Source organism: Gallus gallus, chromosome 12 (assembly GCF_016699485.2).
Source record: "Gallus gallus isolate bGalGal1 chromosome 12, bGalGal1.mat.broiler.GRCg7b, whole genome shotgun sequence".
In the NCBI taxonomy this organism is placed as follows: domain Eukaryota; kingdom Metazoa; phylum Chordata; class Aves; order Galliformes; family Phasianidae; genus Gallus; species Gallus gallus.
This window is the reverse complement of record NC_052543.1, coordinates 18,847,008-18,869,593: the sequence shown is the minus strand read 5'-3', so window position 1 is coordinate 18,869,593 and position 22,586 is coordinate 18,847,008. Positions and strand designations below refer to the sequence as shown.

The 22,586-nt window shown below is 43.4% G+C and overlaps 1 long non-coding RNA gene across 1 annotated transcript in view; it reads right to left on the bottom strand.

Annotated features, from left to right (window-relative positions):
- Positions 1-21,332, bottom strand: part of LOC101750987 — a 71,824-nt gene extending 50,492 nt beyond the window's left edge. Inside the window, exons 1-2 of the long non-coding RNA XR_001468613.4 lie at positions 21,251-21,332; positions 10,646-10,757 (exon numbers count right to left, since the gene is read on the bottom strand). This is a non-coding gene — a long non-coding RNA (uncharacterized LOC101750987). The remainder of the gene's footprint in view (positions 1-10,645; positions 10,758-21,250) is intronic.
- Between the last annotated feature and the right edge of the window lie 1,254 nt (positions 21,333-22,586).

The window sequence follows — 22,586 nt, the reverse complement described above, 5'->3', positions numbered from 1 at the left end:
TGCAGACGTTTCCTGCTTGTAAGGAGCAATTCCCAATGATCACTGCTGCAGTCTGCAGAAAAACATTTTCAGTTTGCACAGGCAGAATGTACCAAACCATTCTGCCAATTTATATTCCTCTTTGTCAAATTTGTCATCTATTTTTCTCTACTGGCAGAACACAGAAGGTGCTGCCAGCACAGAGCATCTGAAATGGAGATCTCTTCATCTTCTGTCTTGGTTGGGATGACTTGTCCTTGGGAAAGGTGCAGAGGAGGAGCTGAGCATCCAGGTCCCCCTCCCCTCTCAGCCTCAGTGCTGCACTATGAGGCTTTCCTTCAGCAGAGCAATGAAAGCTTCCAGAAAGTGACAAGCTCTGCTGTAAGGGTTGGTTAGTCGGCTCGAGTATATGCTCCGCATAATTCAGGATTTCTGTTCCCGACAGATTAGATAATGTGGTCAGTGAATTTGAAAAGAATAAATGCAGAACTCATTTGCATCAGTGCTTTCAATTTGCTCAGAATGTTTTCTCATTTAATTATTAGCCCATGGTAAACTAGTTATCAATTAATTGCTAGAAAATTGAAGTATGTGTGTGTGTTATTGCTTAGATCTCTAATTGGCTATACTGTTGCTTTCTTGTTAAATGCTAATTAAAGTTTCAAAACGGCCGAACATTAGTTAACTTTAAATGGTTTAACAAGATACACTAATGTATAAACACATTTATATTGCACATTACTTTTATGCCAGGTTATGGTAAACCTGCAATAAAGATGACAGACATTTTCCCCCATATTAATATGATGTTCTATATATAGGTCTTAACTAAATGAACAAGATCTCTTTCTTCCTTTCATTAATTTGTCAAATGTCTATTCAATACTGAAGATAACATGCATGAGTCAAGACAAACCAGCCTGCAAAGTCTTTTCCAGTGCCAGTAATTCTGGTTGCAGTTCACCCAAGGTCTCCTGGAAGAAAATAAAGGCTCACAGTAGCAGCCAACGTTCTAACCAAGGGGCTCTGCCCCCAAACAGCATGGCCCTGCCTTCCTTCTCTGCTATTCTGCTTCATCTCCAGGAAACAAAGCTCCATCTGCCACCGCACTCTGCTCACACTCAGCTGCTCTGGGCTCTGCATACCAAGTGAATTGCAGAAGATCTTTTCCATCACTGTTTGCAACAATTTCTCCTTCATGGAATGGCTTGGGTTGGAAGGGACCTTAAAGATCATCTGCCTCAATGCTTTCTTTCTTTAAGAACCATGAAAAGCAGCTGAGCAGTGCTTCCATGCTTGGGCATGCCAGCTGCAGAGCATGAAGCCCTGCTTACCAGGTGGCAGTCTTTCTCCATTATTCCCTCTTCTCAGTGGAATGGGGATCTATGCAGATGGTTACCATTTCACCTTATTTTTCTGAGCAGCCATTTGGATGGAAGAACATTGCTAAAGGCTTCCACAGATGTTCTAAACCTAGAGAAAACGAAAAATATTCTTGAAAGGAAAAATATCCTGGATATGGATATGTGGAATTGGTGAAACTCAGTAGAAATTAAAGCTATAGGCAAGAAGGCAGATGTAACAACCCCAAATCTTATTTTCAGGATGGCATTTGAGACTTCTGATTGAGTTCAGTTCCTGGAACTGGAAGTGTGACACATTAACCTCAGCTTCTCCCTCATGCATTGCACTCAGACAAAAAGGTACAAGAAACAAAACCTCAGAAGGGCACCATCGTCATCTCAGAGCAATTCTTTCCCAAAGAGGGCCGGTGTTTGTGTAAAAAACATGAGATGCAAATATAAGCAGTTGGTAGCAATCACAAGTACAAACACTGTAACTTCTAATTCTCCTAATTTGAAAGTAATAAATCATTTCATTATAAATCCAGAACTCAATGAAAAAATACCAGCATTCATTTTTCAGTTGGAGTACATCTGTAATCTTCATATTTAATTAGACACCAGACAAAACAGGCAAACACTCATTTATTTGGATCCTGTAGATCAAACAGGGAACTGAATGCTTGACAAAGGGGAATGCTGGAATAGCATGAGCCTTCATCTCTACTCAATGTTTTTTGGCAGGTGTTTCAAAGATGTAATCCACAATTGTCAGCCCTGGTTCTAAGTGTCCTCAGCACAGCTCCCTCAGTGCTTACCATCATTAAGGGAGGAGATTGAGAAGATTTCACCCAAGTGATATCCAGCAGTAAAGCCCAGGCAAAGCTGCTAAGCACTTCTGGAAATGAGACGGTAATGAGGAATGCTAAGGATGGGATTTCTGAAGGTGTTTCAGTCATAAGAAGTGTGAAAGTCCCATGGATGCCTGCTGGAACGTCATCATCTCCCAGGATAGCTGAGGATCCCACTCCAGACATCAGGCAGGGAAGAGTTTCTGGGACTGACATTGAATGGAAGCATGTGTGGCCTTCTGACACCTGCAGGGCCTTTCCGGAATTCCAGCTCCTAGATGGGCAAACTTAAAAATGCTAGAAATAGATACAGGCAGTTCATTAATCTATCCGCGGGAGACCCAGCAGACACTCAGACCACACGGCTGCTGCTCCTGATCCCTGTGTTCCGGGGCTGAGCAGCTGCCCAGAGCTCTTGCCCAGACTGCCCAGGTGTGCCAAGGACAGGACCCACATTCCAGTTTCCCTGCCTAACAAAGAGGATTTTCATAGTTCATTTAAAAAGCCAGTCCCCAAGGCTCAATTTTCTAAGAGTTCAGACATACATATGAGTAAGTTATCATGCAAGAACAACTCCTCATAAAGCAGCTGGGTTTCTGTGCTTATGCAAAAGCGCAGCCTGGAGCCAATTGCAAGGTAACACCGGTGAATTTAGAACCCCTCTTGTTGTGCTAATTCACAGTAACAAATTAAAGCTTAAATTATCTGCATGTCTAAGACGGAAGAAGCCATAGAGAATAAAAAGAGGCAGAGAAGCAAACAGTTGACCAAAGTGGTAACACTTTTTGGTGCTAATTGATTTCCTAATTCCAGCTGACTTCCAGGGCAGCTTGGCACTTCTGCTTGCTCCTCCAGCCGCATGCAGACCTTTAAGAACCCAGTTCAGAAGGAATCCTTGGAGCAAACACCACAGCAGACTACGTGCAGAACTGCTGTTCAATAAAAATAAAGTGTTGTGCAAGATCACATCCTCCTGGTGAGACTGAGCACCTCTCCTAAGCATGGTCTGGCAGTATGGGCACGTACATGGGGCAAAGGCATCTCCAGAATCTTATTTTAATGAGCTGTAGTGGAACTGGGACTTGGAGAAGAGTTGTTTATACAATTAATTTACTCATTTATGCCTCAGTTAATTACATTAATTGCAGAAAGGAAATGTATGTTTTTAAGGATGTGCTCAGCTGTTCTTTGACCCGAGAGCAGTTCCTGCACAGCACCTGTATCCAACAGTGTGAGCCAAGCAGGGGCGCCTGCAGGGCAAGGAGAAAACCGATGGGAAAGTACTGCATAAAATAAGCAGGGTTAAGATAAATAAATAAATAATAAATAAAGAGGCTGAAGAAAGAGCTGCCACCCAGGAATATTGGATTGAGCTCGAGAAAAGACTGTATCTGATCAAAAGCTTATAACACCAAGGCCTGCACTAGAAATTTAATAAGTCAGAGCTCTGTTTCTCTTATTTGCGTACACACTGGCACACATTTTGCTGGAACAGATGGATTGATGGTCTGAATACATATCTTCGGAGAGACAAAGAAATCTCCTGGCAGCCAGGTTAATTAGAAACGAAACTTTGCTGAAGATGCTCAGTGGTAATCAGCTGTCACGTGGAATGCAGTCAACCACTGCACACAGCTCACGTGAAATAAAAGCCTTCTGAACTCTTCCCACGGACATAACACTACGGAAGGATCAAAGCCCCAGGGGAATACCTTCACTGAGCCTGCACCGATGGTGGAAGCGCAGAGCTGAAGTGCAGAGCTCAGCCCCAGAGCTGCTCCTCCTGCAGGGGAAGCACCTGGCACCACCACACACCCACTGTGCGAGGGGACAGCATGGAAGTGCAGCCTAGAGCTGCTTCAGAGGGCAGCTGTGAGACAGCAGAACTGTGGCAAACACAGGGAATGTTTTCCTGTGCAAAAGCAGAAAAATAAACACTGGGTGCTACAATAGATATCCCATGTAGCCAGAATCCAGGTGCGCAACAGTTTCTCCAAGGGAGGATGGAGAAGAGCTCAAAGCTTCCTAAAAATACATTATAACATATGAGTAATGCTTACACGGATACAACTCTGAATTTAAAAAGCCCAGCCTCCCCCGCACACTGAGATGAGGTTCCCAATCTGCTCTCAGATCCTCCTTGGCCACCATCACCCAAGACAAGACAAACCCAGCTGTAAAAGGAGCACAAGGAAGTCGCTGATGTTGTTGTGTTAACATATATATCTTCCAGGTAAAAACAAGTTCTTGAGAGTAACAAGGGATTTTTTCCCCTCTCTGAGGAGAGGAACACAGCAATCACACTGCATCACAGCATAACTATAAAGCAAGTAGATCTGTTCGTGCCTTAAAAGCTTACAGAAGGACCACGTAGGAGAACAGCCACAGGGCAGCACGGAATATATATGCATCATGTTCCAATATACAGACTTACTGATTTCATTTAAATCAACAAAACTTTGAGTATGATTTCATCTAGTATATATAAGATTCTAAGTAAGTAGGTGGCAACCTCCATTGAAAAAAAAAATGTATTTAAAAAAGAAACAAAACACCAAAAACAAAACAAAGCCAACCAATATTGCCACATGCTCCCCCCCAACAGCTCTACATTGGACCAGGGATGCTGCTCCCAGCTTACCCTCCAGAAAATCCATTTCCTCTGTGTGCACCGATCCTCTCCTGCAGCCACATAACTGGGCACTTATCAAGTTATTTGCAGCTCAAATCTCACACCGTGGCTTTATTATGCTATAAACGTCACAGCCACAGAAGGAAAATATGCTTCCTGTACTGAAAAGCATAAAATAAGAAAGCACAGATGACAGCCAAGAGAAAGGTAAGCCCAAGGAAACAGTGTGTTGGTTGGGGTAACAGTTCCTGCACCAATTTTGGGACAACACTGTGGGCAGGATGGGATGCCTGCTGCAAGCCAAGATTTACCGAGCTGCTGATTGTTAGCAAGGGAATGCTTTTATCCTACATCCCCACCTCAAATACTATTCATTAGGTCAGCTTGCTTTCTCTCTTGACTTCCAGTTCCTCTCATTGTGCTGATTTCAGAGCAGACTCCTGATGTGTGCCAGGGTGAGAGCTGAAGTACAGCTGTCAATATATGAAATACGTTCCTGATTCCCGGGTGTATTCAGTAACATGTTCGTAGCCCCACAGCAACTGCAGCATAATTGTCTTCATTGCTTGCGTGTATTTTAGTAATGGGAATATAATTGTTAGTGCTTGTAAGACATATAGTCTCATTACAGCCAGCCCTGTTAGCATACTTCAGCCTCAGCCTGTATATTCTATTTCACCTCTCACTGAATTAGATAAACATTTCCTTCTGTTTCTACCTTGCCAGGAGTAACTCCTGCCTCTGCCCATTACTGTGGCTCACCATGGGAGGCACAATGGCCTCAACTGCCTTGCATTTATTTCACCAGTTGTGAAACAAAACCAGAAAGGAAAAGGTTCAACAGCACACTTCAATTATCCATGGCATTTCTAACACTGGGAATAAGGGCACGAGAGGAGAAGGCACTCACTGGGCAAACGCTGCCTGGAGTCTGCCAATGGTCCCCAACATGAGCGGGTGGCACCTGAGCCCACCAGGCTCTTCCTGGTCTATGGAGGCACATGCTTTCTTTTAAACATTAGTTATACTGATGGTTTTTAAAGGTATATTAATTTTAAAAGCTAGAGCAGCTTTTGGAAGAAGCTGTGAAAAGTTCAATGAGTGAATCCATTTAAATACAAAGATGATTTCTTGCTAGTCAGACTGAATCACCCTGAACTGCTGCTACCTGCCATCTCAATCCCGCCATCCCACTTCAGCCTTCAGCTTCTGTATTTAAAACAGAATTTTAAGAAGTTAAAAAACAACAGAAGAACACTTCGGGGAATTCTTGTTGAAAAATGCTGGAGTGCATTCAAACATCGGATACTCGCCGAGCTGCTGACAATCACTGCACCTTCCCCATGGGGATTTCATAGATAGAAATCATTCAGCTTAAGGTATTATCACTTCATTTTTATAAATCATAAAACTTCTCAAATACTGCCGAAAGTGAAGGGAAGCCATAAACAAAATGGCATTTTAATGAGTCATTAAAACAAAATGACAAATTCTCCTAAAATTAAACTTATTGTGCATAAAATGTCAAGCTAAGAATATTTACCATTCAAGGAAAAAACCTGAGAAAATGCAAGAATTTGAAGATAATCCTAATCCATGACAGAATTCCCCACCCACCTCACTAGCAAGAAGCCATTGTGAGTGGGATCTCAAGGCAACCAGAATGACCCCAAGCATTCCAAGACAGACGATGGATAATGGTGAGCATTGGTGTTAGTCAGAATTATGCTCTTCTTCATCACGAAAAATCCAACACTTCTGACTAATATCCCTACTAATAGAATATTGAGTATCATTTTTTCCTATGACTCCTGATGCGGATGCACCGTAAAACAAATAACCAAAAGAACAGGTTTATGACAGAAATGTGAGATAACTCAATATTTCTTTTGGTATTTAGACTAAATTCACATGATGTAATAACATTTACCTTACAACTGTACATAAAATGATGTACTCATGTAATGTATATTCTGGTGGAAATAAAAAAAATTGAATTATGGTATTTTTAATACAAAAACTCATTTTCATGTGCATTTTTGCACATCTCGAGCAGACTGAACCTTAGGTGGTTAGATTTAATTCATTAGCTACATTATTCATTGATATTGCAGAATAATCTTCCTGTTAGGCTGGCTGCCTTCTTGCAGCACTCCTAGAGGTACTTTGAAATCCAATTTTCCTGTTGAATATAAATCAGTCAGTGTTGAGGGGGGTCAACAGCGCACAAAATGGAAAATGTGAAGCTCCCCCTGTGCTGTAAGGTGTCAGCCTGCAGAGAGGGCTGCCAATGGGATGGGCTCTGCTTCTCCAACATCCCAGTAAGCTCTCATATGTAGTGCTCCACTTTTCCTGGACGTTCTTCTCTTGTGCTCAGAAGAAGGAAAGCCCTTACAAAGAGGTGTTGCCAGACTTTCCCAAGGGCAGATCCTGAGCACAAAATGGGCTGCCCATGGGGTGGTGGGCCCATGTCCTGGGTGGTGTTCCAGAACCATGGGGACATGGCATGGAGGAACACAGGCAGTGGGCATGGTAGGGGTGAGTTGGGGATCTCAGAGGTCTTTCCCAACAATCTTTTCCTTAGCAATTCTAAAAATTTATAATTCTATGAAGGGACTTGCTTGAAATCATGGAGGAAACTACTCAAGAACCCATCCTTGCAGTAAGGAGCTGCCCCTCCTCTTCCGTGGCTCATTCCCCTGACACAAAGGCAATAAGGCCACAGGGTTTCCCCACAAACAAACCCTTGCAGTGACACCAGGCCTCAGCAAGGAGATGAGCCTTCCTGCTGCACAGGGACAACCCAGCAGGCCTCTGTGAGAGGCACAGCTTCATTTCACTCCTAACGGGATTTCCAATGAAAGAGAACTTTTAGAAGAAATGTGTCCTTGGTACAAAAAAAGAAAAAGTTATTTCATAAGCTATTTCATAAGATTCAGAAGATTAACTTTCCTACACATTATTTCAATGCATATTACTACAATCAAAAGACAATTTTGGTCTTATGACAGTTATGATATTTCCAAGTCAAAAACAAAAATAATTAGGTATGCCATATCACTTTAATTTCCTCCTATTCATAAATCAGATCCCTGCGTTCTGCAATACTACTTCCAAACCATTTTAACGTGCTCTGAATCTGCAGACCATTCAAGATACGCACACCTTTGGACACAATGTGATAACAACGCCTGGCATTTCACCCCACATTTTCTTATGCCTAGAGATGGGCACAGCATTAGTTCTCACCTTTTCATCACAGATAAATGACAAATGCTCAATGGATCGCTGCTGACAATGATCCCAGTAGGATTCTGAAGGGAATAACATATTCTTTCTGTAAAAATCTTGCCAAAACTTACAGTAACTTTTTAGACCATCAACTAAAATATTGTTTCCTCATTTTGGGTGCATTCGCCCAAAGTCTCAAAAGCTGCTGTCACTTTCAAAAGCATCTCCTCAGGGCTGTTTTGTTATAATGAATGGATTTAGGATCAAATTTTGTCTAAAGTCTTCCCCTCACTCTATAGCCTGAATGGGACACATCAGTTGGGCTGTGTGTGCTTGGAGAGGAAAGGATGAACCTCCTCATGAGTTACTCAAACCTACGTACATTTGTTCTGCATCCTTAATCACAGATCCATATTAAGACAGTAGTTTCTCATTGAAAGTTACTATTAAATAATAATATTAGTATTCTATTCCAAACACTTCTATAAATATTTTAGGACTGAAATATCACCTCTGACTTACTAGGTTTGGGAAACATTGCTGGTAAGCAATTATTTCCAAAATTGTTAGTCCCAGCTCTGCCCTTTGCGTACACAGCATCTGATTGCTGCGGTGGCACTTAGTTCAATATCCACATGGAATCTGGAAGTGGTACCTCTTTGGGAAGCTGAGGCTGAAGCACAACAAGACCTCTGTTGTGGAAAAGCTCCAGCAGCACATATCTCACTAGAATACTGTGAATGCTGAATGGCATTTCAAGAAGAGCATAATATCAGTAGAAGGGTTATGAAATAATGAATAGAGATTGCATTCCCCTAAATAAGCAGCATGAGAATAGGTGTGTCCTGAAACTGGGGACAGAACACTGAGCCTCAGCAGTGCTCTGAAATGCAGAGAGTGAGGAAAGTATCAGAGTCACAACTGACAAATGAGTCTCTGAAAGGTTGGGGGAAGGAATAACGAAGGCAGACACTACACCACAAAGCTGTGTTATCACCATAGACAGCATTTCAAGGCAACTATCAACAAGCTGAAGTCTTTTCTGCCACACCCCCACTAATATCTGCTCATTGCTACAGCATCACCCACAGAATATTTCTAACCTGGTACTGCTGCAGCTGAGATGAGAAGACCACACCTTTCCTAAGAGGAAAAAGAATCCCAGTTTTGAGACCAGTTTAGAATAAAGCACATTTCTACAGCATTTTTCAAAGCAGAGCTGGAGCCTCAGCCACCCCAGGTGATGGACTGTCTTGGGGGGGGTCTGGGAGGTGTACAAGGGTCAGGCATTCAGCTCAACAAGTCCTTGAGGTGGAGGAGGAAACACCCACTTCTTCCACTGCTCCCCAGGCTACTGCTGAAACCAGCATGGTGGCTGCAAAACGCCAATACTAAGCAGTAATTGCCATCCCTATCTCAGGTCACATTGCCAAGTAGAACCCAGTCTTATCAAGAGTGCTGATTGTGATTTATTTGTGCTTGGGAGAGACTACAGCTCCTGCCCCACTTGGCATTGTATGACCACTCTATATATGCTGATGTTTCAGAAATGATCGATTATATTTTCAGCAGCGACTCATTAAGGGATCCTTTCACACAACTATCTCAGAAAGCACTTTTTGAGTCCTTAATAAAACAAAGAACATTTTTTAGCAGCTTACATCGAGCAAATACAATTGCAATAAAATGCAAGTTCACCCCCACCTTCCTATTGTTCAGATGTAAGGCAGAGCATAAAATACAGAACTTGGTTCAGTTGTTGCACAGGTCAATGGGATCCCCCAAAATGGCACTCTGAAAGTAATGAGCTTCTGCAGCCTACGTTCGTTTCACCCTACAGCACGTCAGTCAGGGTAGCTGTCCCTGCTATGTGTATCCAGGGTCAGTGAATCTCATACATAAGCACAGAGCGCACCACTGAACCCTACAAGTTCTCCATAAATGTACCATACTTCTCCAAAGGTGACTTCCATACCACTGCAGGACACACATACAAAAGGGATCTTCTAAGGCTGGGGAGCTGCTGAATTGAATGCCAGCAGAGATTTATTCATATAACTGCATGTTATGTATTATTGATGCTGAAGTTGCTATATCCTCGAGCAACAGCCAAATCATTTCACCACTACCTTGACCCAAAACACAATTATTTCTTCTGTTTCTCTCTTTCAGTTGATTTCAAAGGAACCGATCAAGTGTTAAGTAGCATGTGTGTTCTGCAGTCTAAGTGATAATTTAGGCTTTAAATTATATACTACGTACAATATAAATCCCAAATAGAAAAATAATGCTGGATTTTATAGTAACGATTTACTGAAGATGCAAATGTTATAGTTTTAGATGCAAAAAGAAGTAACAATCATTTAGAATAAAGCTGTGGTTTTACAGTAATGTATATGTTTATCTCTCAACGACTTGGGAAAAAAGCCACGATAAAAAGGTTTGAATTGGCTCCATCCAAGCATTTAGTAATTAGGAGAAGACAAAGATAGAATAGACACTTTTGTCTGTTAATTAATCACTTAGCGATGTGACAGAGATGCTAACACCCTGAAATGATCAGAAATTTGCTCCAGAAGAAAAGCACATGTAGCCACACTGAGGTCTACCTGTCTCACATTGGGTTGAAGCAGCATTCCTCAGTACAGCTGGATTGGTCCACTGCTGGGGTTAACTATGGGTTTCTCTTCTTTTAGATCAAACTGATGGCAGATGTTAGCACTAAATGAAAAGAGATACCACAGCTACTCGTAAGAAAGTTAGAGGTTTCACTTCTAATCAACTGTTCACCTTCAAATTAGACATTAGATCATCATCTGTGTAGTGGATCAGAGAGAATTTCAGGTGCTGAGATGTTCTTTGCAGATCTTAAGGGAGTTAAAGCTTTTCTAACAGGAAAACCAAGCAGCCTTGCTATCTCAGATGTGCCCACACCTCGTTTTGTGGCACAAGGAGGGCTGCTGGCATCTCACCTTGCTGATGGATAACCTGCAAGGCCAGTGGCAGCTGGCCACATCTTATGGCATCGCTCCAGCCATCATGGGGCCTTTTTGGTTTTATATCTTACAGTAAAATATTGATATCGATATGTTTGATGTCTCCAGAGGAGACGAGCACAGTTGCGGAAGCAGTCAGATATTTGGTTGTTTGTCACAGAAGCCAGAAGACTATAACTGCATTTAAAACCTAAAATTAAATCTCATCTAACTGTATTCATTCATCTTCCAAGGAAAACATCCACCTTTTTAATGATAATCAGCCACAATATAAAGCGAAATATAAAGAGAAATAAAGAAGTAGGATAACCCAGTGGGCTCTGACGTGGCAGCTTCAGAGGCAGTGCCAGAACACCTCTCTGCTTTGACGAGCTTCTCTCAATTAGAGCCCCTGGGACGAGCTACGTGCACCACATCCATCAGCCCAAAACAAAGCAGTACCTGCACCGTGCACAATAAAAGAATAACTTGTATTATGCCAGAGAATTTAATGAGCTATGACTCCAAATCCCCGGCAGGGAATAACTCTGCTTTATTGTTTATCCTCAGCGCTGCGTGAGCCTCTTTCCTCAGCCCCACCGCCTGGTGCCAAAGCCATGCAAACCACAAATATTTGCCCTGCACTGGGCCTTGTGTAAGCAAGTTATCAGCACCTAGATACACTTGACTTTATGCAATTAAGCTTCCCTTGAATACCTAATTTTTATGAAAGCTAATTACCATACTTATTGCTACTTGAGATTAGGAAGGGAATATAGAGAGAAGTTTAACACTGTTGTATCTCTATAACTGAAACAGCTCCAGAAATAAATTAACAGTAGTATGTGGTTTCTAGCTCATTAAATATAGTCATCATTTTTGTGCCCACGAATACCTCTATTATTCAACTTGAAGGATCTCGCCATCGTTTTCCTGTTATTTATGCCACAGCAGTGAGCTGTAGGCCAGCCCTGGGCTGCTGTGCTAAGAGAACAAAGCGAGAAATGTAACCTTTGCAATGGGACAGGTTATCTCTCTGAAAAGACTTATTAACGGAGGATTTTGTTAAATTCCCTTTAGCCCACACACGTAGGTATTTTACTGGCATAATTTACGTTAATTCAGATGAAAAGCTCCAGCATCATTTGTCCCATTGCCCCTGGGCACTGGTCAGTCTGGTTTACAAGTTTTAATTAATTTTCTAAATGTCACCTCAGTCCAGGACACAAAGTTCACATCTCAGCAGTCCATTCCATCTTTATCAGCGAAGTGTTTGCAGAGTTCAAGCAGGTCGAGGTGTAACTCCACCCCGGAGGAGGGGCACATCGAGGCCCCCCGGAGGAGCCCCGTATCCCCCCTCACCCCGGACCCTTCCTGCCCCATCCCGGCAGCACCGAGCACACCTCCCATTGCTGTCCGCTCAGCCGCATCTCTGGGAGGCGTTCGCTTCCCTTTTGCTATGCAAACAGCATTTCAGCTTACAGATCATTTCCGCGGAGAAGAAACTCCTGAATAAAGGATAAAGGTTCTAAGAAATAGTTTTGAGGCACCCGGTAACGAGGTGTAGAAGGAATCTTCCATGTTTATCTTAATGTGGAGTTTTTTCAGAAGAACATCTGCGTTATCAATCAGGAGAGATACAATTTCTGTGATTTCCCTGAAGAAGGAAGAGCAGGTGCTAATCTAACTATGAATATCGTGCTAAACCACGAGAATTCACAGCCATCCGTGGGTTTGCATAGGGCAGCTGTGACTATTGTGAATAACAATGAGAACAATTGCTTTTAAGCAGCACAATGAAAAGGGCTCAGTGGTGTCTCAGCAGGCAGGAGCCTCACCTATCCCGTAGCACAGCTAATTTGAAGCTATGTGAGCGGCATTAAACCATATTTTGTAATTATGCATGAAACGAAATCATAATTGAATTTAGCTGCCAGCAGTGTGTCCAACCTCTGGCCTATCAGTTCAAGATTAAATAATGCCGAGTTACTGTTGGTCTTACTTTCATGCAATACACCCACCTCAGCTGTGCCTTTGCCGCAGTTCCACCCCAAGGATTGGACCTTTTGGCTCCGGATTGCCATCCCCATCTCCGGGCACACACACACCAACAACCAGATGACGCCGGTTTATAACAACGGAACTGGAGAACTTAAAGAAGTTTCTGAACAGCATGAGTTATGTTCCTCAGACTTATACAGCACACCAGGAGTTTTATAGGCATGTGTCTCAGAGGAGCTAGTGGGGGACAGCCGTAAAGGCAGCAAGCACAGTTTCACTGACACATCAATACAAAGGAGAATTAACAAGTCATGGTAAGCTCCACCATGACACCTGTGGAACCATCTCTTCCTCTCCACAATTACTTTTTCAACAGAGTCATTCATAAGAGACACAATTAGTGAATTTGCAACTCGTGCAGGATTTGCCCCTCTCAAACTTATCTATAATTAAAAGGTTTCTGTGTCAAATGCCGAGAGGCCCATTGTTCTTTCACAAGGAATTTGATCAACGATCGCAATAAATCAATGCAAAGGGTCGATGTAAACACAGGGAGAGAAGGCAATGTTGTCTGTAGGAAGCAGCAGTGAACTGTAAACCCAGGTGCTGAGCTGTTTGTCAGGCACGCCTCACCTGAAAACAGCAGTTACCATTAAATGCATCTCCCACCTCTTCAAAGCCGGGTGAAAGTCAGAGCCCTCGGCTTAATTCAGAAACAGTTCCCAAACACAAACAGTATTTCTCCCCCAAGCTCCCAGTCCAAGCCCACAACACAGGTTCACATGCAAGAAAGAAACCTGCTGCTGTATACAGTAGAAGATTTGTCTTCTGTCTTTCTGAGGCCCCAACTGGAACCAAAGAACCATTGTTGGAGACATCAGAGGTGTGTCCGTATTACCAGGGAGAGGGGGAAAATAATTCAACAAGAATTCCACCACTTTACAGACTTTGCAACCTAAAAATAGAAATAAAGAAAACAGCAGCATCCACTTCACAGAGTCTAAAGAGAGGAGCATTGCGATATCTGCCAGAACAGCTCGAAGTGCTCCTGTATCCTTCAACCCACAGGTTTCATTGCACATTTCATTGGGTAGAAATTAAGCTAACCACATTCTCCCAGCTGTCTTTCAATGCAATTTTCCACTGTAACCATGAAAAGTGATTAATTCCAGTCTGCAGGGAGCTAAGCACACTGTACCCTCTCTACCAGCCATGTGCTTCTGCAGAGCATGCAACCACCTCATTTCCCTCTGCAATTTCATATTCTCCTGACAACTTTTGAAAACCTCCAGCAAACCAGCAAGTAAATCAGACAGTGCATGGAAAAACCCACTCTCGTGGTGGGCACCTGCAAGAGCCACCAGTGCAAGGGCAGAGCTCTCCCCCATGGACTGGCACAGGGGCAAACTGGGAGCTGATGCACCCCACACCACACAGCTGCAGTAAGATGCACACTTACTGCACCCACTGCAAGATCTAACCTCGCCATGCTCTGCATTCCCAGGCATCCCCATCCTTGGGGATGTTCAAGGCCAAGTTGGATGGGCCCTGGGCAGCCCGATCTAGTATTAAATGTAGAGGTTGGCGGCCCTGCCTGTGGCAGACAGGTTGAAGCTTTGTGATCCTTGAGGTCCCTTCCAACTCAAACCATTCTATGATTCCGTGTCAAAGGAAAACGTGTAAATGCGTGGGCTGGCTTCATCCACGTTCCACCCACAAATCCCATTGGAACAGCATATCTGGCTGACCACAAGATCTAAAGAGCTGAAGGAAATCCACTCAATAAACATCAGAAGGAGTCATTATTTGCCAAAGATGTTTGGCATCACATTAACTACTTTGTTAGCCCCTCTTACATGATCATTTCAACAGAAAACAAATCTCTCCTTGAAGGCAATCCAGGGGCTGCTGTATTAGTCCGTTTTGATCTGCTTGCAAATACAGAAGCTGGTGAAACTCATAAGAGCTGTGAGAATCTATTGCTGCAGAAAGCCATGTAAATGAGTACACTCCTGTGCATATATACAGTACTTAAATTATTTTCCTCACCATCTGTGACAATGATTTTACGAAGGCGCATTTTAAGCAGGTATAGATTTATATGGGCTTTCTCGTTAACATTTCAGAGAGATTCTCTAAACGCAGAGTTTTCTTTCTCTGCTGACAGCAATGCCACGTTGCTCTCACACGGGGCTTTGCTCTCAACATTTATCACTTTTCATGTTCCTTGATGTAAATGAGAAAGAGCTGGCAAGGATGATAGAAGGCGGTAACAGGACGATGCCTTCGTGTGTGAAGAAGGTCACCATCTGTCCCCAAACAGCTGAAAAAGGTGTAATGGGCTCAGAAGGCGGAAATCTGCAGTAAGATATTTTATTTAAATTTGGGAGCAGAACGATGGTCCAGACTTTGTACATCCTTTAATTAAGGATGCAGTTTGACTCTATATCTGAAAGAATTTCAAAGACATTTCATCCCCTGAAAAAAAATAGCTGTAATTGCTTCCATTTGAAGAAAATTAAAAATCGTTTGGGGAAAGGGATGAGTCAAATTGCTATCAATCTCAGTAATGCTCAAATAGCAGCAATGAGCCCCATGTGTGCTTCCCAGAGCCCTTCATAGGAAGCAGCCGGGGCCCTCCACCAGATGCAGTTTCTCCTCCCAGCAGCAATGGCACCTCCATGCCACTGAGGTACCCCAGGAGACCCAGCCAACAGCATGGCCACCATGCCGCAGCCCTTTGCATTGCTATTCTGATGTCTCCCATAATAAGTAACCCAATGTCACACCCTTGAAAGGCTGCTAAAAGCAGATTCCATTAGGCTGGCACCACTTGGGCTGCTTTCTGACTGGGCAGCAGTTGTATACATATACATCAGTACTCGACCATAAGCCAGGAGCTCTCTCATCAGCTCTACTCACTGTTTAAGGAATTGCCCCTTAGCATACTCCCAGCTCTCACAAAGCAGTTGGTTGGGGTTGACAAAGTTACATGAGTGAACTGACAGCTATGCAGAGGTGCCACCAAAGCCTGACGTAGCAGTGCTGGGGAAGGAGGACAGTGAGTGCTACAGGCTTCCTTGGCAATTCCTCCAAAACACAGAGAGCCAAACACACACTAGCTACATCTTAAGTGATCTTCCCTTCAGCTCTCCTCCAGCCCAGCTAGCCAACCAACTCATGAGTTTCTACAGTGGGGCCTAAAGGAGCATGCTGTCTGCTTTTTTGCTGCTCTGGCAGACACTGGAAGTGATGACTTGGCATGTGACAGCTGCTCCTTGCATTGCTTCCTGACTGCTGAAATCCTTCTGGAAGCCCCAGAGCTCTGAACATCGTTTCCCTGATGCCACTGACTGAACTGTATGTATGGCAAAACCAATTCACCTCGACACATGTACTTTTCCAGGCACGTCAGGGGGTGAGAATTTCCTTTTTCCCTTACAGATTAAGTCCAGAAACAACAGTACTCAGTGATCCCTACAGGTCCCTTCCAACTCGGGATATTCTGTGGTTCCCTCATAGGATACCTGGCCCTGTAATCCATAAGATATTGTGCTGTCAGAAGTAATGAGAAGTTCTATTGATCTTGCCAGAGCAATATTTTTCTAACTGAAGTGGTGCTTTTATTAAAAGCATTTTTGTTTTTCTTTGTTTTGATGCATTCATTTTTACAGAAAGATGCCCAATGAATGCAGAAACACTTGACATTATTGCCTCTGTACCCTCTGCTCGTGCATCCCATTTATTTGCATGTCTTTAATTGCACCATCAGCATTTTGCATGTGCTCCCACCTCCTTGCACATACAATGAACACTTCATTCGCTGAGCGTGTATTCAGCATTTCCAGTATGTCTGAGGCCTTATCTCCTCCCTGCTGCCCAAACACTGCTCTGAATGAAGGATTTTTCATTTCCTTTGGGCACTTCTCTACTGTTTGTCACTACCTGAGCACTTCACGACATTAATTACGCTGACAAGTCAAGGCAGCAGCATTATCTCCACTTCACACACGGGGAACTGAGGCAGGGAAGGAAAACCAGAATTGAAGCTGGCCAGAAACTTCAGAGGGGTATTTTAGTCCCAATAAAAGCTAAATTAAAAAACAGAAAGCATTGCCTCTGAGTGAGAACATGTGAAGAACTGAAAAGAATGTACAGGATCAGAGGGAGGAGCTGGTTGTTCCAGGCACGGGTAATACCACGTTCCTATTCAGCAAAGAGATGCAGTGTGTCTAAAGATGATCAGAGAGCTGGAGCACCTCCCCTACAAAGAGGCTGAGGGAGTTGGGCTTGTTCAGCCTGGAGAAGAGAAGGCCGTGGGATAACCTCATTGCAGCCTTCCAGTACCTAAAGGAAGCTTATAAACAGGTGGGGAGTCAACTCTCTGAAGGGGTAGATAATAGCAGGACAAGGGGAAATGGTTTTAAGTTGAAGGAAGGAAGTTCTTTGCACAGAGAGCAGTGAGGTGCTGGAACAGCTGCCCCATCCCTTGGAGTTGTTCAAGGCCAGGTTGGATGGGGCCCTGGGCAGCCTGGTTTGGTATTAAATGTGGAGGTTGGAGGTCCTGTCTGTGGTGGGAGGGGTTGGAGCTTCATGATCCTTGAGGTCCCTTCCAACCCAAGCCACTCTATGATTCTATGATTATATGATAAAAGAAGTTTGGGTTGGGTTTGATTTTCCCCTACGTTTTTTCAACTTCTGAATATTAATACAAACTATTTGAGACTGTTACTGAGCGTGATTCTGTCCCTTCTTGGTGCAAGTGAGTGTGCACTCAAAAAGTTCTCAAAACAATTTAATAGAAAAAATAAACATCACTCAAATGATGGATAAATGTCAGTAGCTATGTGCTTGTGCAGGCAACAGAGAGATTTCTGGATGCTCTGCTGGCGGTGGGCTTTCTTGACAGGGCAGCTGTCCTCCACTTTGTCCAGATATGTGTCTGGGTCTGATCTTTTGGAAATACAGACTCCCAGGGTAATTTATAGACTTAATTATGACAAAATACAAAGGCAAAAGCCTTTAAGAACACTTGCAGAAAATGATGGTTTAAGAACTCATAAATTGCCAAAGGTGTCATAACAAATTTTCTGTAAATACTTCCATCATTTCATCCTTAACCTTATTCTTTCCCGGCTATAAACTGCGATTAAAAAGTAGCAAGTTACTGATTACAAAAATAAGTCTCAACTAAATCCCTTCACAGCATGTCAAGTGTGCAAATATTTTAACAGCTAATGGCAAATTCCACAGCAATACAAATATATGTATTAATTTCAATCATTCAGGGCAGGGAGGTATGAGTAAGGGCGTTATCATCCGGGGCCGTAATTAATCATCGTGGACATTTCATTGCCAGTGAACATAAATCAAGAAGCAAGAGTTCCTCCTATCTGAGTGATATGTAACCAGCATTAACGCAGTGACAAAATCTAATGCTTGTCAGAGCCGGTACATATTTTATCTACCTTTGACACCTGAGATGCAGGACTGTTTCACATGAGCGCCCTCCATCACTGCATTTATTTTCTGGATGTAGAGCACATCCTTTAGAAGTATTACCAGAATATAACAGGAAGGCTCAGGAAGGAGGATGCCAAAAGCCAGGATATGAAGTTTTCAGAAGTAGAAGGAAAAAAAAATAATAACCTTATAGGGCAATATGATTCAGGCATGACTGATAAATAAGATAGGACAGTTGCAGGATAGTGCAAGGCAATTCCCAAATTGTCAAACAGTGGCTTAGGTCCACGTATACCTCTGTTAAATATCCAATAAGAGAAGCAAGATGATGTTATTTCCCAATTCTTAAATGCTACAGGATGATGGGACTGGAAGCTTTGAGTCTGAGCCCTGCTGGAGAGGAACACAGCTCTTGGCCTCACCCTTCAGCTGTGAGCATTCCTGGAGAGGCCTCTGGCTGGGATCAGACACTCCATCCTCAGGCAGAGTGCTGATTTCTACCAGAAAACCATATATTCCAACACTTCCTTAAGTCATTCTGCCTAAGCCCATGTTTCTGATTAAGGACATCTCCAAGAGGCTGGCAAACCTTCCATTGGGTTGCAGAGTTGGAAAGCTACATACCCTGAAATGCTGGAGGAGCACAGCTCTGCCTGGAGCCACATGGTGGGCATTTGGGTCACTCTCAAATGACAGCCCACCTCCTGCCTGCTGTAAGCCACAATCACACAAGAAAATGGAATGTAAGCTATGCAAAATTCAAAACTCCTCTCCTTCATAACCTTAGTTAAGGTGTAAGTTAAAGTGCATCTGTTCTTAATATTTCCTCAGAACTACCACAGCCAGACTAGAACACGACTACTCCAGGTGTCCGTACACAACCAAGCTTATGAGAGATCTGCATCTGAAGAGATAAGCCTCATAGCTTTTCTGAAACTCATTCAAAAGCTTAATTACTTGAAAAAAAAGTCTTGTTAGACTCTGGAAACGACAGCCATCATCATGATTTTAGGGACAGCCCTTTGCCTTGGTGAGCACAGTGGGGATGTGTAGAGGTTGGACTTGATCTTAGAGGTCCTTTCCAACATTAATGATTAAATGATCTCCAGCTAAGACAGCACAGTTTATCAGCTACTACCAACAATACCATTTTTATCAGCATACAAACAATTTAGGTATTACTCTGACCCACGTTAGGAGCTGGACCAGGCAAAGAGCTGTCGCTTCAGGTAGAACATCAACAGACAGCCCTATGGGCGGGAGTAGGCATCTCAATACAAGTCAGACGTGTGAGCTTTCTGAAGGACCACGCTGAGCACAGCCAAACCTCTCTGCTCTCAACTTGTAAAACACAGCCCTGAGCACTGCTCATCACCTGAGATCAAGCACTGCTCAGGATTGCTGAAGACAGCACTAATCCTTCAGCCTCAGAGCAGTGCAGATTTCTCAGCACTTCAGTGCTGCTGATAACAGCTCAGAGTGTAACAGCCCTTCACCCACTGGTTCTCCAACTAGTTCACATTTTTTCATCTAAACTCAAAACTAAATACATTAATCACAATCTCTTGCAGGAAAAAATATATATTTCATATTTAATCACTCAGTTATATCAACAACACGTAGAGCAGAAAAATATACAAACAGCTGTGTGACTAACAGGAACCTAAGCCCCAAGGTGGAATTTAGCCCATCTGCAGGAACTACAAACCCAGGCCTGAGATAATCCATTTGCAAAACACTCAGCACACAACACACGCTCTCAGCTTTCCATGGAAGCATTCTACTCCGAAGCACAATTTACATTTAAATTCGTATTGTACAAAGTCAAATACTAAAAATAAGTGTCAAGGTTTTTCTTTGCTGAACTGTTTCTTAATTAGATCTAAGCGTTCAGTCAAACCACTTCAAATTCTCATTGCTTTCCGAAAACAACGAAGAAGAAATCTTTAATTATTCACGGCATCTATTCACTGGAAGTGCCTTGGATTGCTTCCGTTAAGGAAACGGCAGCAGACTGCTGACACCCATCTGCTGGGATGCAGGGGCTGCACAGGAGCACGCACAGCTACCAGATGGCTGCAACAACACCCAGCACAAACACACTGCATTCTGGATGCCACCTCAGTGCAGATGAAGCAGGACCCCCCCATCGGGGCACCACCCAACACAGGGATGGAGGAGGTCCACGGCTGCCTTCCACTGCTTCCAGCAACAACCCTGCAGCTGTGGGGCTCACAGGCTACAAGGGGGCAGCAGAGCTGCTCCTGAGGGAGCCGCACAGTGCCCACAGCCTTGTCTGGTGGTTGGTGACCCTGCTCACAACAGGGGGGTTGAAACAAGATGATCTTTGAAGTCCTTTTCAACCCAGGCCATTCTATGATTCCTTGGGGAGCTGATCCTGGTGCAAGCCACCAGGGATCTGGGCGTTCATGCAGGGTGGGTGAGGAGCAGGTGTCTGTCTTATCCTTTCTCATCACAGTCTGTTGCATGCACATATTGAACAAGTAAATATTTTAAGCGATATAGAACACCTTTCAATCTCAAGCACTACTTTGCTTTAGCAAAAGGCAGAGGAGGAACAAAGTTAGGTGACTAACTTCACCACAGCTGATGTAAAAATACAGGTAAGTAATAAGACTTCATTCAGGAGCCACACAGCCCCCAACTGCTGCACGTGGAAATTGCTGAAGTTGACAAAGCAGCACAACTCTAACTCCTTTGTCCCAGTCCCAGCAATAGCACTACAGATGAATAGGAACAGAGCATTGCACTCACCTGGTTCAGGCGCAGCTCCAAGCTATTGCAAACCCAGATGTGCTAAGATCTCCCACTCAGATCAGGTTAATTTTTAATTCAGAAAAAGCACTTCCCTGCACCTGGCTTTTATATCCTGTTATGCTTCTGGAAGAATTTAAGACCACATAGCTTTAGCCAACCTGCCCTGCCAAGCACAGGCTGATGTAATCCCATTCCAGCTGATACCATTACACAGAGAAATTTGACTCATCACATCTTGTTACAGTTAAACATGCTGCTAATTTGTGAGATATTTTGCCTGACCTGTCAAATTAACTGACTTCCATGTTCTTTCTTCTTTTTAGCATAACTAATTCAAAATCATTTATTCCACTTCATTAAAACTTAAAGTTGATCTGAAAAACAGTAGCTGGTGTTAGATTGAGCATCACCTTCCCACCAAAGCAGCCAATGCCAGCCCAAATCAGAATGACGTTCATTTCTAAACAGTCACCGTCTTCATATAGAAGTATTTTCCAGCTGGTTGGACACATCCTTTTCTTGTTCTCATTTCTCATCTGGAAATACCCCTCTGAATTAAGTGCTTGCATTTAGCCTGAGTCGTATAAAACCACCCCATTGGATACGTGGTGGTGCACCCTCAGCAGTCACCTCTGAAAATCCACAAGGATTTTCCACCTGTGCAAGGAAAACAGAAGGCACTGCTTCGAAAGAACAGGGACCACAGGCAGTGGGATGCTGCATATTAGTTCTGGGACATTACATAGCAGCCACTCAGCCTTTGCTCTGCCTCCCTGGGAACACCCAGCTAAGGAATCTCTAGCAAAACAAGGGGATGAGCAGCACCTGATGTGGCTTTGTTAAGAATTCCATCAGGCCCACCTGCCTTCATCCTGCAGCCAGGCACTGGGATGAGGGGATAGGGCAATGATAAGGGCTTTGATTCTGTGCTGTGTGCCATTGCTGTGGGTGAGGGCAGAGTCCCATCCTCAGGGTGCACACACAGCAGTAACAAGCACCTTGCTGCCAGCACCACCAAAACGAGCCCACCAGGTTTGCACAGCACCTGGTGCTGCTCCAAATTTTCACTGGCGATTTGGCTGATGGGATAGAGCACACATTAAATTTCCTGTTGGCAGCAAGCTAAGAGAGACTACAAATACACTGAAAGACAAGATCAGAATTCAAAGTGACCTTGCCAAACATCAAAAACAGCCTAAAGGGAAAGAGAAAAAAGAAACATGAAAAGGATAAAATTCAATCAAAACAAGTGCAAAATTCTCCTGTTAGCTTCTCATAAAAAAAAAAAATACAGAATGAGGAGTGTAAGAACAAGGCTAAGCAGCAGTGCTGC